The sequence below is a fragment of the Ranitomeya imitator genome, chromosome 6 (genome assembly GCF_032444005.1).
Source record: "Ranitomeya imitator isolate aRanImi1 chromosome 6, aRanImi1.pri, whole genome shotgun sequence".
Lineage (NCBI taxonomy): Eukaryota > Metazoa > Chordata > Amphibia > Anura > Dendrobatidae > Ranitomeya > Ranitomeya imitator.
The window spans coordinates 257838693-257854234 of NC_091287.1; positions in this window are offsets into that span (position 1 = coordinate 257838693).

The window sequence follows — 15542 nt, forward strand, 5'->3', positions numbered from 1 at the left end:
CATTTTTGATAACCAGCCAGACAAAACTGACAGCTAGGCGCTGCAACCCTTAGCAAGGCTATTTATCAAGAACTAGATGGTGGCCCGATTCTAACGCATCGGGATTCTAACGCATCGGGTATTCTAGAATATGCATGTCCACGTAGTATATTGCACAGGCCACGTAGTATATTGCCCAGTCACGTAGTATATTGCCCAGTCACGTAGTATATTGCCCAGCCACGTAGTATATTGCCCAGCCACGTAGTATATTGCCCAATCACGTAATATATTGTCCAGCCACGTAGTATATTGCCCAGACACGTAGTATATTGCCCAGCCATGTAGTATATTGCCCAGCCATGTAGTATATTGCCCAGCCACGTAGTATATTGCCCAGCCACGTAGTATATTGGCCAGTTACGTAGTATATTGTCCAGTATATTGGCCAGTTACGTAGTATATTGCCCAGTCACGTAGTATATTGGGGTATATGGGGTATCTAGATAGAGGTAGCACCTCTGGTGGAGTGCTTGCCGTGTCCTCTTTGGATGGCTCTTCCATCTTTGGTCCTCATCTGATGCTCAACTCTCACCTGAACCTCCAAGTAGCTGCTAGCATGCGGCAGCGGGTACACCCCGGAACACCGCCTCGGCAGGTGGGCCAAACCAGGTGAGGGTAGCTGTTGGGTTTCTTTGAGACCTACAGTGATTTTCAAGGGTTTGCCTACCCTTGCATGTGAAGACTGGATATGGCAGACTGTGCGGAAGAAACCAAGGTTCAACGGACAGACAAGCGATTTCCAGCACAGTGTTGTGGAGCGCTGAGAGGGTGCAGCAAGGCACATATAGGACACTGCTGGCCATCCACTGCACCCTGACCTATCTCCAGTTGTCTCGCTTAGCTCTTGCCACTGGGGCTCGATAGGTACGGGCGAGAGCGTGAGGTTGACGACTGCGCAACTCCTCCTCACTTTAATCCAAGTCAAGCGCAAGTCATGACTTCAACCACTGCGTAACCTGAAGTCATGGTCATCTTCGAAAACGAAGGACGAACATCATCATCAGTATATTGCCCAGTTACGTAGTATATTGCCTAATGACGTAGTATATTGCGCAGCCAAGTAGTATATTGCCCAGTCACGTAGTATATTGCCCAGCCACGTAGTATATTGCCCAGTTACGTAGTATATTGCCCAGTAACGTAGTATATTGCCGAGTGACGTAGTATATTGCCCAGCCACGTAGTATATTGCCCAGCCACATAGTGTATTGCCCAGTTACGTAGTATATTGCCCAGTGACGTAGTATATTGCCCATTGACGTAGTATATTGCCCAGTTACGTAGTATATTGCCCAGTGACATAGTATACAGCACAGAGCCACGTAGTATACAGTACAGAGCCACATAGTATATTGCACAGCAAAGTAGTATACAGCACAGAGCCACGTAGTATATTGGCCAGTCACGTAGTATATTGCCCAGCTACGTAGTATATTGCCCAGCCAGGTTTGTCACAGGTGAAAAAATAAAAAATAAACATATACTCACCTTTCCGAAGGCCCCTTGTAGTCCACGGCAGCTTGCGGTCCCAGGGTTGGTATCAGAGCGCAGGACCTGTGATGACGTCGCGGTCACATGACCGTGACGTCATGGCAGGTCCTTCTAGCGCAGGCGCGCAGGGCCTGTGATGACGTCGCGGTCACATGACCGTAACGTCATGGCAGGTCCTTGTCGCGCAGGGCCTGTGATGACGTCGCGGTCACATGATTGTGACGTCATGACAGGTCCATCTGCCATACCATCTTTGCCACCGGAAACAGCAGCGGCAGATGGCGGACGGCGGGAGCGGCTCAGCAGACTACGGAGGGTGAGTATAGCAGGTTTATTTTTTTTAAATTATTTTTAACATTACATTTTTTACTATTGATGCCGCATAGGCATCGTCAATAGTAAAAAGTTGGGGACACACAGGGTTAATAGCGGCGTAATGGAGTGCGTTACCCGTGGCATAACGCCGTCCGTTACCGCCGGCATTAACCCTGTGTTAGCGGTGACCGGAGGGGAGTATGCGGTCGACGCACCGACTGCGGAGAGTAAGGAGCTGCCATTTTCTTCCGGACTGTGCCCATCGCTGATTGGTCGCGGCAGCCATGACAGGCAGCTGGCGAGACCAATCAGCGAATGAATAACCGTGACAGAAAGAAGGACAGACAGAAAGACGGAAGTGACCCTTAGACAATTATATAGTAGATAGAGGGGTCCCCACCCTGCTATTTAAATTAATTAGGAAAAAACTGTGGGGTCCCCCTCATTTTTGACAACCAGCCTTGCTAAAGCAGACAGCTGGGGCCTGATATTCTCAGGCTGGTAAGGGGCCATGGAAATTGAACTCCCCAACCTAAAAATAGCAGCCCGCAACCACCCAGAAAAAGCACATTTATTAGATGTGCCAATTCTGGCGCTTTGCCCGGCTCTTCCCACTTTCCCTGTAGCAGTGGCAAGTGGGGTTCATATTTGTGGGGTTGATGTCACCTTTGTATTGTCTGGTGACATCAAGCCCACGGGTTTGTAATGGAGAGTCGTCTATAGGACACTTGTCCATTACTAATCCTATAGTTGTAAATAAACACACAAAAAGTATAAAGTCTTTTATTGGAAATCAAAACAAAACACACGTTTCTATTTTTATTTAAAAATAACAAACACAGTTATACTCACCTAACCCCCATTCCATTGAAGCCCTTGTCTCCTGTAATAAACCAAAAATAAAAAAACAACAATATCCCTCACGCCTTAATCCATGTTTGGCGATTAATAATTTTCAACCTGTACATTGCCAAGATGCAACCGTCCAGGCTGAGAACCACTGGTGACAGGCACGGTTTATAAAAAATATAAAGATTTTACAAAGGGGACAAAACAATACAGCATTTGCAATTACATAAAAGGATAAACAAAAGAAAGGTAATGAACTTGTCATCACAGCAATGACTTCAGGTTTATAGAGGGAGACATGCTAGGAAAAGAGAGCACCCACAGTTAACTATACCTCCAAGTACTGACCACTCCCAAAAGTTGGCATTTGTCTTTTATTAGCTCATAATTTACACCCAAACACATCTTTGATGACTCCGACCAGGGTTGGGCAAGGGATGTGGCTTCAGAGTGTATAATGCAGCCTCATATAGTATAATGCAGACCCATATAGTACACTGCAGCCTCTATATAGTATAATGCAGCCTCTATAGATTATAATGTAGACTCATATATTAAAATGCAGCCCCATATAGTATAATGCAGCCTCATATAGCATAATGCAGCCCACATATAGTATAATGCAGCCTTATATAGTACAATGCAGCCCCATATAGTTTAATGCAGGGTCATATAGCATAATGCAGCCTCATATAGTATAACACAGCCTCATATAGTACAATGCAGCCCCATAGAGTATAATGCAGCCCCCATAGAGTACAATGCCACCTCATATAGCATAATGAAGCCTCATAAAGTACAATGCAGCCCCTAGATATCATAATGCAGCCCCCATATAGCATAAGGTAGGCTCATATAGTATAATGCTGCCCCATATAGTATAATGAAGCCTCATAAAGCATAATGCAGCCACATATAGCATAATGCAGCCTTATATAGTATAATGAAGCCCCTATAGAGTATAATGCAGCCCGAGTATAATACAGCCTCATAGGGTATAAAACAGACTCATAAAGCATAATGCAGCCTGCATATAGTGTAATACAGACTCATTTTGAATAATGCATCCCCATATAGAATGCAGCCTAATATTGAATAATGCAGTCCCATATAGTATAATACAGCCCCAATAGAGTATAATGTAGCCTCAAATTGTATAATGCAGCCCCATATAGTATCATGCAGCCCTATATAGCATAATACTACCTAATACAGTATAATAACATAGTAACATAGTTAGTAAGGCCGAAAAAAGACATTTGTCCACCCAGTTCAGCCTATATTCCATCATAATAAATCCCCAGATCTACGTCCTTCTACGGAACCTAATAATTGTATGATACAATATTGTTCTGCTCCAGGAAGACATCCAGGCCTCTCTTGAACCCCTCGACTGAGTTCGTTATCACCACCTCCTCAGGCAAGCAATTCCAGATTCTCACTGCCCTACTATCTTCTCTTGTATTAACTGGTTTACATAGTTTTGTATCATCTGCAAATATCGATATTTTACTGTGTAAACCTTCTACCAGATCATTAATGAATATGTTGAAGAGAACAGGTCCCAATACCGACCCCTGCGGTACCCCACTGGTCACAGCGACCCAGTTAGAGACTATACCATTCATAACCACCCTCTGCTTTCTATCACTAAGTCAGTTACTAACCCATTTACACACATTTTCCCCCAGGCCAAGCATTCTCATTTTGTGTACCAACCTCTTGTGCGGCACAGTATCAAACGCTTTGGAAAAATCGAGATATACCACGTCCAATGACTCACCGTGGTCCAGCCTATAGCTTACCTCTTCATAAAAACTGATTAGATTGGTTTGACAGGAGCGATTTTTCATAAACCCATGCTGATATGGAGTTAAACTGTTATTCTCATTGAGATAATCCAGAATAACATCCTTCAGAAACCCTTCAAATATTTTACCAACAATAGTGTTCTGTACTCACTAAATGAGGCAGGCTCATACTTAGTTATACAGTCAGCTAAACCGCTATACCGGAGGTCCAATAAGGAGACTGTGGTTGAGTCTGTGCTTAAGTGAGCGTGATGGATTGCTACATCTGGTGTAGGGATTTCAGATCTATTGTCTGGGATCTGGTTACATTCAATGATCGTAGGTAGTGGTAGGCAGAATTGTCCGTCTAAAGACTCGATCTGATAGTCAGTAGCTTTCCTGCCTGCTGTTGTCACAGTACCTGCACACGTCTTTAAGGAGTAGGGAGTGCTTGGCCCTTTGATGTTGAATAGGTCAAAGAACGTTGATCTAGCCAAGGATCGATTACTTTGATCATCCAAGATAGCATACAGTCTTACAGCTTGGTCTCTATGGCCCTTTGGGTATACTTTGACGAGGCATATTTTTGAACAGGACCTACTGTCTATTGTCCCTTTGCAGACCTCGGTGCATTGTGAAGTGATCTCTGGCATAGCTGTATCAGTGTTCCTTTCCTCCCCGCCATGCTCACTGTCAGCAGGCGTGTTTTGTGTACTCCATGGAGCTGGGCCAGGGTGTAGAGCGGTGTCATGGTCTGTGGTGCCACATTCTGTGCATTTTACACTGACCTTGCAATCCTTGGCGAGATGAGCTGTGGATGAGCAGCACTTGTAGCAGATACCGTTTTCTTTCAGGAAGCTTCTGCGATCTGGCATAGATTTTCCTCTGAAGGCTTTGCATTTCAGGAGAGGATGAGGCTTCTGATGAAGTGGGCACTGCTTGTCAGGGTCCTGCACCTTTGTCTCTGATTGGGAGCAGCCAGCAGACCTGTAATTAGAACCTGAAGAAGAAACATAAGTCTTGTGTACTGCCACAGATGTTCTGCGTGGATTTGCAGGTGGTGACGGTGTGGCATATGGTATTGCAAAGTCAAAGCTGGGATCGTTTCTAATTCTCGCTTGTTGGTGTATGAAGTCTACAAAAACGGAGAAGGGAGGGAATGGAACGCTGTGTTTGTATTTGTACGTTGAACCATGTGTGAGCCACCTCTCCTGTAGATTGTAGGGCAACTTCTGGACTATAGGGTTAACACCTCTGGCTGTGTCGAGAAATGCAAGTCCCTGTAGGTCGTCCTCGTATTTGGCAACTTGGACTTCCTTTAGCAAGTCGCTTAGCTCTCTAAGTTTCTGGAGACCTTTGTTAGATATTTTAGGAAAGTCATCGATTCTTTTGAACAAGGCTCTTTCTATTACTTCTGCTGAGCCGTAACACTCATCCAGCCTTTTCCAGATCTCTTTGAGGCCAGTCTCTGATCCTTACTGCGTGTTTGACTGACTCTTCTCCCAGGTATTTGACTAACAGGTCTATCTCTTCCCTGTGTTGCAGCCCCAAGTCTCTAATGACATTTTGGAAGGAAGCTTTCCAAGCTCTGTAACCTTCAGCTCGGTCAGTGAATTTCATGAGTCCCTTGGCAACCAGTTCACGTTGTGTGAAGAACTTGGCAAATTCTGTCGTGAACCGGTTGTCAGCAGAGTATACTGGTGATGGGTTGCCCTGATAGTGATGTGAGGTGCGTTCGTACCTGTTAGTGTCCTCATGGTGGCGCCAGCCGGTGTCGTATTGCTTCGGCCTGATGTACGGTGCATCAGCAGGGTGATCCATGTTGGTTACCTGATGAGGGGCAAGGTAGTCATTAGCAGAGTTGTTTTGCCTCACATTTTCGAGTTTGTTTCTGTCCTGAGCCTCGTGACGACTCTCGCTCACTTCGCTGGAGGTGTCGTATTCTGGTTTTGGTACTGGTTCAGGGTTATAGTTTGGATCAGGAAGGTCATTAACATACTGAGATGTGCATTGTGGTGAGTCTTGCAGTGGAAACTCCAGACTCGACGTACTGCTTTGGCTATGCAGCTTGGGATTTTGCGCGGCTTCTAGCGATTCTGCTTCGGCGAGGGCTGCGGCAGCTTCCCTTTTTGCTGCTAGGCTTTCTAAGGCGGCATCCACACGTGCCTTCTCTAACTGCGACCTTCTCTCTTGATCGGCTCTCTCATCATCTATGCGTGCTTTTTCTAACTGCAACCTTCTCTCTTGATCGGCTCTCTCATCATCTATGCGTGCTTTTTCTAACTGCAACCTTCTCTCTTGATTGGCTCTCTCTAAGCGCGACCTTCTCTCTTAGTCATCTAGGCGTGCTTTTTCTAATTTAAGTTGCATCTCTTGGTCAGCAAAGTTCGCTCGTATTTTGGCGGCTTCAGCATTTGCGCGGGCAATGGCGACAGCGCTGCTGATGGATGTTGTCTTTGAGGAGACGGAAGTAACAGATCTTGTCCTATGCGATTTGTGAGACATGGTGTCTTGGGAAAGTGCTTGGCTGTGCAGAGATTGCTGTAGCTGTATTTAGTCTCTGAGTAGCCGGTGACTTGAATCCCACTAGTTGGATGGCTGCCGTTTCACTGTTCTGTCCTCACTAAATGAGGCAGGCTCATACTTAGTTATACAGTCAGCTAAACCGCTATACCGGAGGTCCAATAAGGAGACTATGGTTGAGTCTGTGCTTTATTAAACGTAGTGGTATACTGATGCGGTGAAACTGTGAACAATGATATACATAGAATCAGTGCATGGCATAGAACAGATACATAATACACATGATATACATTATGCATAACATTTAGAAAGCTAGTGACTAAACTAGGAGTACAACTGGTTAAACTAAGCTAATATAGTGCAGAAATATCTATAGGAAGCATAAAGACATACCGGCAATGCAATCGCAAGGGGGATGAAGTGAAGCGTCTTTCCTTGAAGGCAAATCGAAGAAAGTGAAAGGAAAAATGGAGGGAAATGGAGGCTGAGCTACCATAATGCATTGCAAAGGAGGAGGAGAATCAGACATGGATAATACAAAAACAAGATTGAACTGCCAACATAACTCTGACCGCTAGAGGGAGCCAAAGCACTAAAAACAAATAAAGATATGAACATCCATACTGAGAAACCTGCAATTACGCAAAGAGATAATCAGGGTAACAATATTAGATGGCGGAGACAGAACAAATAGAGGTTAGACTTACTGGCCTATAATTTCCAGGTTCACTTTTAGAGCCCTTTTTGAATATTGGCACCACATTTGCCATGCGCCAGTCATGCGGAACAGACCCGGTCGCTATAGAGTCCCTAAAAATAAGAAATAATGGTCTATCTATAGAGTATAAGCAGCCTCTTATAATATAATGCAGCCCCATATTGTATAGTGCAGCCTCATATAGCATATTGCAGTCCCATATAGTATAATGCAGTCCCATATAGTATAATGCAGCCTTATATAGTATAAAGCTGCTTCATATAGTACAATGCAGTCCCATATAGTATAATGCTGCCCCCATAGAGTATAATGAAGCCTCATATAATATAATGCAGCCCCATATAGTATACTGCAGCCCCATATAGTACACTGCAGCCCCATATAGTACACTGCAGTCCCCATATAGTATAATGCAGCCCCAATAGAGTGTAATGTAGCCTCATATAGTATAATGCAGCTCCAGATAGTGTACTGCAGCCACATATAGTAAAATGTAGCATCCATATAGTATAATTCAGCCTCATATAGTATAATGAAGCCCACATACAGTATAATGAAGCCCTTCATATATAATGCAGCCTCATAATACAGTGCAGCCCCATATAGTGTACAGCAGCCCCATATAGCATAATGCAGCCTCATATAGTATAATGCAGCCCCCATACAGTATAATGCAGCCCCCATAGAGTATAATACAGCCCCCATAAAGTATAATGCAGCCCTATATAATATAAAGCAGCCTCATACAGTATAATGCAGCCCCCATAGAGTATAGTGCAGCCCCATATACCATAATGCTGCCTCATAAAGTATAATGCAGCCACCATAGAGTATAATGCAACCCCATATAGTATAATGCAGCCTCATATAGTATAATGCTGCCCCATACAGTATATTGCAGCCCTATATAATATAAAGCAACCTCATATAGTATAATACAGCCTTCACAGAGTATAATATAGCCCCCATAGAGTATAATGCAGCCCCAAAAGAACACCACATAGCCTAATAGAGCATAATGCAGCCTCATATAGTGCAATGCTGCCACATATTGTATATTACAGCCCCCATATAGTATAATGTAGCCTCATATAGTATAATGCAGCCCCATATCTCAATCAAGATTATCTCAATGAGAATAACTGTTTAACTCCATATCAGCATGGGTTTATGAGAAATCGCTCCTGTCAAACCAATCTAATCAGTTTTTATGAAGAGGTAAGCTATAGGCTGGACCACGGTGAGTCATTGGACGTGGTATATCTCGATTTTTCCAAAGCGTTTGATACCGTGCCGCACAAGAGGTTGGTACACAAAATGAGAATGCTTGGTCTGGGGGAAAATGTGTGTAAATGGGTTAGTAACTGGCTTAGTGATAGAAAGCAGAGGGTGGTTATAAATGGTATAGTCTCTAACTGGGTCACTATGACCAGTGGGGTACCGCAGGGGTCGGTATTGGGACCTGTTCTCTTCAACATATTCATTAATGATCTGGTAGAAGGTTTACACAGTAAAATATCGATATTTGCAAATGATACAAAACTATGTAAAGCCGTTAATACAAGAAAAGATAGTATTCTGCTACAGATGGATCTGGATAAGTTGGAAACTTGGGCTGAAAGGTGGCAGATGAGGTTTAACAATGATAAATGTAAGGTTATACACATGGGAAGAAGGAATCAATATCACCATTACACACTGAACGGGAAACCACTGGGTAAATCTGACAGGGAGAAGGACTTGGGGATCCTAGTTAATGATAAACTTACCTGGAGCAGCCAGTGCCAGGCAGCAGCTGCCAAGGCAAACAGGATCATGGGGTGCATTAAAAGAGGTCTGGATACCCATGATGAGAGCATTATACTGCCTTTGTACAAATCCCTAGTTAGACCGCACATGGAGTACTGTGTCCAGTTTTGGGCACTGGTGCTCAGGAAGGATATAATGGAACTAGAGAGAGTACAAAGGAGGGCAACAAAATTAATAAAGGGGATGGGAGAACTACAATACCTAGATAGATTAGCGAAATTAGGATTATTTAGTCTAGAAAAAAGACGACTGAGGGGCGATCTAATAACCATGTATAAGTATATAAGGGGACAATACAAATATCTCGCTGAGGATCTGTTTATACCAAGGAGGGTGACGGGCACAAGGGGGCATTCTTTGCGTCTGGAGGAGAGAAGGTTTTTCCACCAACATAGAAGAGGATTCTTTACTGTTAGGGCAGTGAGAATCTGGAATTGCTTGCCTGAGGAGGTGGTGATGGCGAACTCAGTTGAGGGGTTCAAGAGAGGCCTGGATGTCTTCCTGGAGCAGAACAATATTGTATCATACAATTATTAGGTTCTGTAGAAGGACGTAGATCTGGGGATTTATTATGATGGAATATAGGCTGAACTGGATGGACAAATGTCTTTTTTCGGCCTTATGTTACTATGTTACTATATAGTATAATGCAGCCCAATATAGTATAATGCAACCACATATAGCATAATGCTGCCTCATACAGTGTAATGCAGCCTCACAGTGTAATGCAGCCTCATATAGTATAATGCAACTCCATATAGTATAATTCGGCCTCATATAGTACAATGCAGCCCCATAGAGTATAATGCAGCCCCCATCGAGTATAATGTAGCCCCCTATAGATTATAATGCAGCCTCACAGAGTATAATGCTGCCTCACATAGCATAATGTAGCCTCATACAGTATAATGCAGCTCCCATATAGTATACAGTAATGCAGCTCCATAAAGTGTAATACAGCCTCATAGAGTATAATGCAGCCTCATATCATAGAATCATAGAATGGTAGAGTTGGAAGGGACCTCCTGGGTCATCTGGTCCAACCTCCTGCTCAAAGCATAATATAAAATATAATATAAAGCAGCCTCATACAGTATATTGCAGCCCTCAGAGTATAATTCAGCAACCCATAGAGTATAAAGCAGCCCCTCATAGTGTATAATGCAGCCTCATATAGTATAATGCTGCCTCATATACAGTACAGACCAAAAGTTTGGACACACCTTCTCATTGAAAGATTTTCCTGTATTTTCATGACTATGAAAATTGTACATTCACACTGAAGGCATCAAACTATGAATTAACACGTGTGGAATTATATACTTAACAAAAATGTGTAAAACAACTGAAATTATGCCTTATATTCTAGGTTCTTCAAAGTAGCCACCTTTTGCTTTGATGACTGCTTTGCACACTCTTGGCATTCTCTTGATGAGCTTCAAGAGGTAGTCACCGGAAATGGTCTTCCGACAATCTTGAAGGAGTTCCCAGAGATGCTTAGCATTTGTTGGCCATTTTGCCTTCACTCTGAAGTCCAGCTCACCCCAAACCATCTCGATTGGGCTCAGGTCTGGTGACTGTGGAGGCCAGGTCATCTGGCGTAGCACCCCATCACTCTCCTTCTTGGTCAAATAGCCCTTACACAGCCTGGAGGTGTGTTTGGGGTCATTGTCCTGTTGAAAAATAAATGATGGTCCAACTAAACGCAAAACGGATGGAATAGCATGCCGCTGCAAGATGCTGTGGTAGCCATGCTGGTTCAGTATGCCTTCAATTTTCAATAAATCCCCAACAGTGTCACAAGCAAAGCACCCCCACACCTCCTCCACCATGCTTCAGGGTGGGAACCAGGCATGTAGAGTCCATCCGTTCACCTTTTCTGCGTCGCACAAAGACACAGTGGTTGGAACCAACTATCTCAAATTTGGATTCATCAGACCAAAGCACAGATTTCCACTGGTCTGATGTCCATTCCTTGTGTTCTTTAGACCAAACAAGTCTCTTCTGCTTGTTGCCTGTCCTTAGCAGTGGTTCCTAGCAGCTATTTTACCATGAAGGCCTGCTGCACAAAGTCTCCTCTTAGCAGATGTTGTAGAGATGCGTCTGCTGCTAGAACTATGTGTGGCATTGACCTGGTCTCTAATCTGAGCTGCTGGTAATCTGCGATTTCTGAGGCTGGTGACTCGGATAAACTTATCCTCAGAAGCAGAGGTGACTCTTGGTCTTCCTTTCCTGGGGCGGTCCTCATGTGAGCCAGTTTCTTTGTAGCGCTTGATGGTTTTGCCACTGCACTTGGGGACACTTTCAAAGTTTTCCCAACTTTTCGGACTGACTGACCTTCATTTCTTAAAGTAATGATGGCCACTCGTTTTTTCTTAGCTGCTTTTTTCTTGCAATAATACAAATTCTAACAGTCTATTCAGTAGGACTATCACCTGTGTATCCACCAGACTTCTGCACAACACAACTGATGGTCCCAACCCCATTTATAAGGTGAGAAATCTCACTTATTAAACCTGATAGGGCACACCTGTGAAGTGAAAACCATTTCCGGAGACTACCTCTTGAAGCTCATCAAGAGAATGCCAAGAGTGTGCAAAGCAGTCATCAAAGCAAAAGGTGGCTACTTTGAAGAACCTAGAAAATAAGACATAATTTTAGTTGTTTCACACTTTTTTGTTAAGTATATAAATCCACATGTGTTAATTCATAGTTTTGGTGCCTTCAGTGTGAATGTACAATTTTCATAGTCATGAAAATACAGAAAAATCTTTAAATGAGAAGGTGTGTCCAAACTTTTGGTCTGTACTGTATATAGCTCCAAAATACAATGTTCTTTATTCACTTAGAGATGTCCCAGTAAATTGTTAACCTATTCTTTAACAACTAAGTTAAAAGGAACCTGTAATAAAAAAATGACCTTTTGCTTAAATCGAGGTTTTTGTGTTAAATGTATTTTTCTATGTTTTGTAATTTTTTTTACATATCACAATTTGTATTAAAAATAAAATAATGAGATCTTGTAATGTTCACACTGGCTACTGAGGCTTTTTCAGATTTCATCTTCCAGTTTCAGGAAACAATATCTGCACATAGCCACTAAGTTGAACCCCTATCTTTAGTATCCATTCATGTAAACTAACTATTCCCCCTAAAACTTCATCATAAATATGCAAACTCGTATTGACTGAACCTTCATATTTATTGCATTAGTGAAAGGGTACAAAGTTACAGATCGATACCTTTGGCAGCGCCTAACAGATGCAGTAAAGTAAAAAAAGACTGTGCTCTATTGTATTTTTCGAACTGACTGACCTTCATTTCTTACAGTAATGATGGCCACTCGTTTTTCTTAGCTGCTTTTTTCTTGCAATAATACAAATTCTAACAGTCTATTCAGTAGGACTATCAGCTGTGTATCCACAAGACTTCTGCACAACACAACTGATGGTCCCAATCCCATTTATAAGGTGAGAAATCTCACTTATTAAACCTGATAGGGCACACCTGTGAAGTGAAAACCATTTCCGGAGACTACCTCTTGAAGCTCATCAAGAGAATGCCAAGAGTGTGCAAAGCAGTCATCAAAGCAAAAGGTGGCTACTTTGAAGAACCTAGAATATAAGACATAATTTCAGTTGTTTCACACTTTTTTGTTAAGTATATCATTCCACATGTGTTAATTAATAGTTTTGATGCCTTCAATGTGAATGTACAATATTCATAGTCATGAAAATACAGAAAAATCTTTAAATGAGGTGTGTCCAAACTTTTGATCTGTACTGTACTATAATGCAGCCCCATATACAATAATGCAGTGCCCATAGAGTATAATGCAGCCCCATATAGTATAATGCAGCACCCATAGAGTGTAATGCAGACCCCATATTTCTCCAGTATTATGGCCACCACATACTTACTGATTTAAAAATAAATTTCTCACCTCTCACTGTTCTTCAGCTGCTGCGGTCTCTGCAGCGCATCTACTCAGCAGCTCCTCGGCTCGGCACTGCATGGAGAGCAATGGAATGACATCATCGCGCCCACTGTGTCAGAAGCACAGGGGGAATGATGGGAGAGGGAGTGCCAGCTGACGCTTTCTCCTACATGATTGATTTCAACTGTATTGGCATTTATGTACCATGTGGTACTGCTATACCCCGTCTTGCCCCATGTGTTCTCTTGCCCTGATAAAGGCAGTCCCCAAGTATGGTACTGGCTACATGAACTGCAAATCCAGCAGTATTCTTCCCTATGTGTTTCTCCCTTTGTTCAGTGAATTCATTAGCGGATTGTAATACTGCAGGGATAAAGGGAGTAAGAGGTAACCAGGGTTCTTGCAGTGGCAAGTAATGCTATATAGTAGGTCTAACTAGTCCAGTCAAGACCTCAAATCAGAATGGTGCAATGGTCAAGTATCTGATAGCGTCTCCCACCGTCCATTTATAATCCTGCGTCCATACCACTAATTGCCCGACGTCTAACATCTTGGTCCGCATCGATGTATCAGCTTCCTGGCGGTGGAACACTCATGTGAATAATTGCAGGGCGGAAGTGACGTGACCCGCTTGGAGTGCACACGTAACCTGTGGTCAAGTCACTTCCGGGTGCTATGAACGCAAACTTTCATCGCTACTATGGTAAACAGGAATACTTTCACCGCCCTATTGAGGGACTATCATCCCTAGTAGCGCTATTAGAGCAGAGACAGACTGCTGTATTTCTCGTGAGAGAATTGCATCGTAAACCTCGCACTTGTTGTCGGCTCTCCTGACCTGAGCTGGACAGCTGCATAGAAAGGCATCATACTGTCTCGCTCAGGTCAGGAGAGGTGTCAGGCCAGTCTGTGCAGTGCGATGCAATATTCGTCCGAGTTAGGCTACTTTCACACTAGCGTCAGAATCTCCCCGTCGCAATGCGTCAGGGAGAGATTCCGACGCTAGCGTTTAGCGCATTGCACAATGGAGGCAGCGGATGCATTTCTCCGGCGCATCCGCTGCCCCATTGTAAGGTGCGGGGAGGTGGGGGCGGAGTTCCGGCCGCGCATGCGCGGTCGGAAAAAGCGGTCCGTCAGGAGCAAAAAACGTTACATGTAGCATTTTTTGCTCCCGACGGTCCGCAGAAGTACGACGCATCCGTCGCTCGACGGATGCGACGTGTGGCAATCCGTCGCAAATGCGTCGTCAATACAAGTCTATGGGGAAAAAACGCATCCTGCAAGCACTTTTGCAGGATGCGTTTTTTCTGCAAAACGACGCATTGTGACGGATTGCAGAAAACGCTAGTGTGAAAGTAGCCTTATACAGCAGTGTGACTCAGCCCTTATGTATACTCAACAAAATATATCAACCTCTTCTTGAACAAGTTGAGGACCACAATTTTAAAAGAGGAAACAGGAAACGAGAAATTGCATTAGAATACATCTCTTAGTAACTCATAAGGTGCTATTGAAATATAATATACTTGTTTATTATAGCTATGTTCAAATTAAACAGATTCCCAGATACCAGACAGAATCAGATATAGTTATTGCAGCAGCCGATATCGAATTATATTGAATGATCTATGTTCAGTATAAGGGGAGGAAAAAGGAGGGGAGGGAGGAGAGGAGATAATTATCAGTCGACAAGGGGGAGAAACAGAAATTTGCAAAAAAACAGCTATAGTTCAACTGCTCATGGTAATCCTAAGTGATGGGAAGTATCCAATTTAAATACCCATCTAGATTCCCTCTGTAACAGCATTTTGTCCAGGTTACCCCCTCTAGTGGAAAGCCTGATTTTATCTATCCCCATGACTCCAATCATTTTGGTATCATCCTAGTGCTCACTATTCACATGCCAGGCCACAGATGCTTCTTGTTGGTTCCTGATGTCCCCCAAGTGTTCTCCCACTCATCTTCGGAATTCTCCGATGGTCTTACCCACATATGCCTTTCGGCAACAGCAGGTCACCTTATAAACTATGCCTTTAGCTTTACAATTGATAACATCCTTTATCTAAAA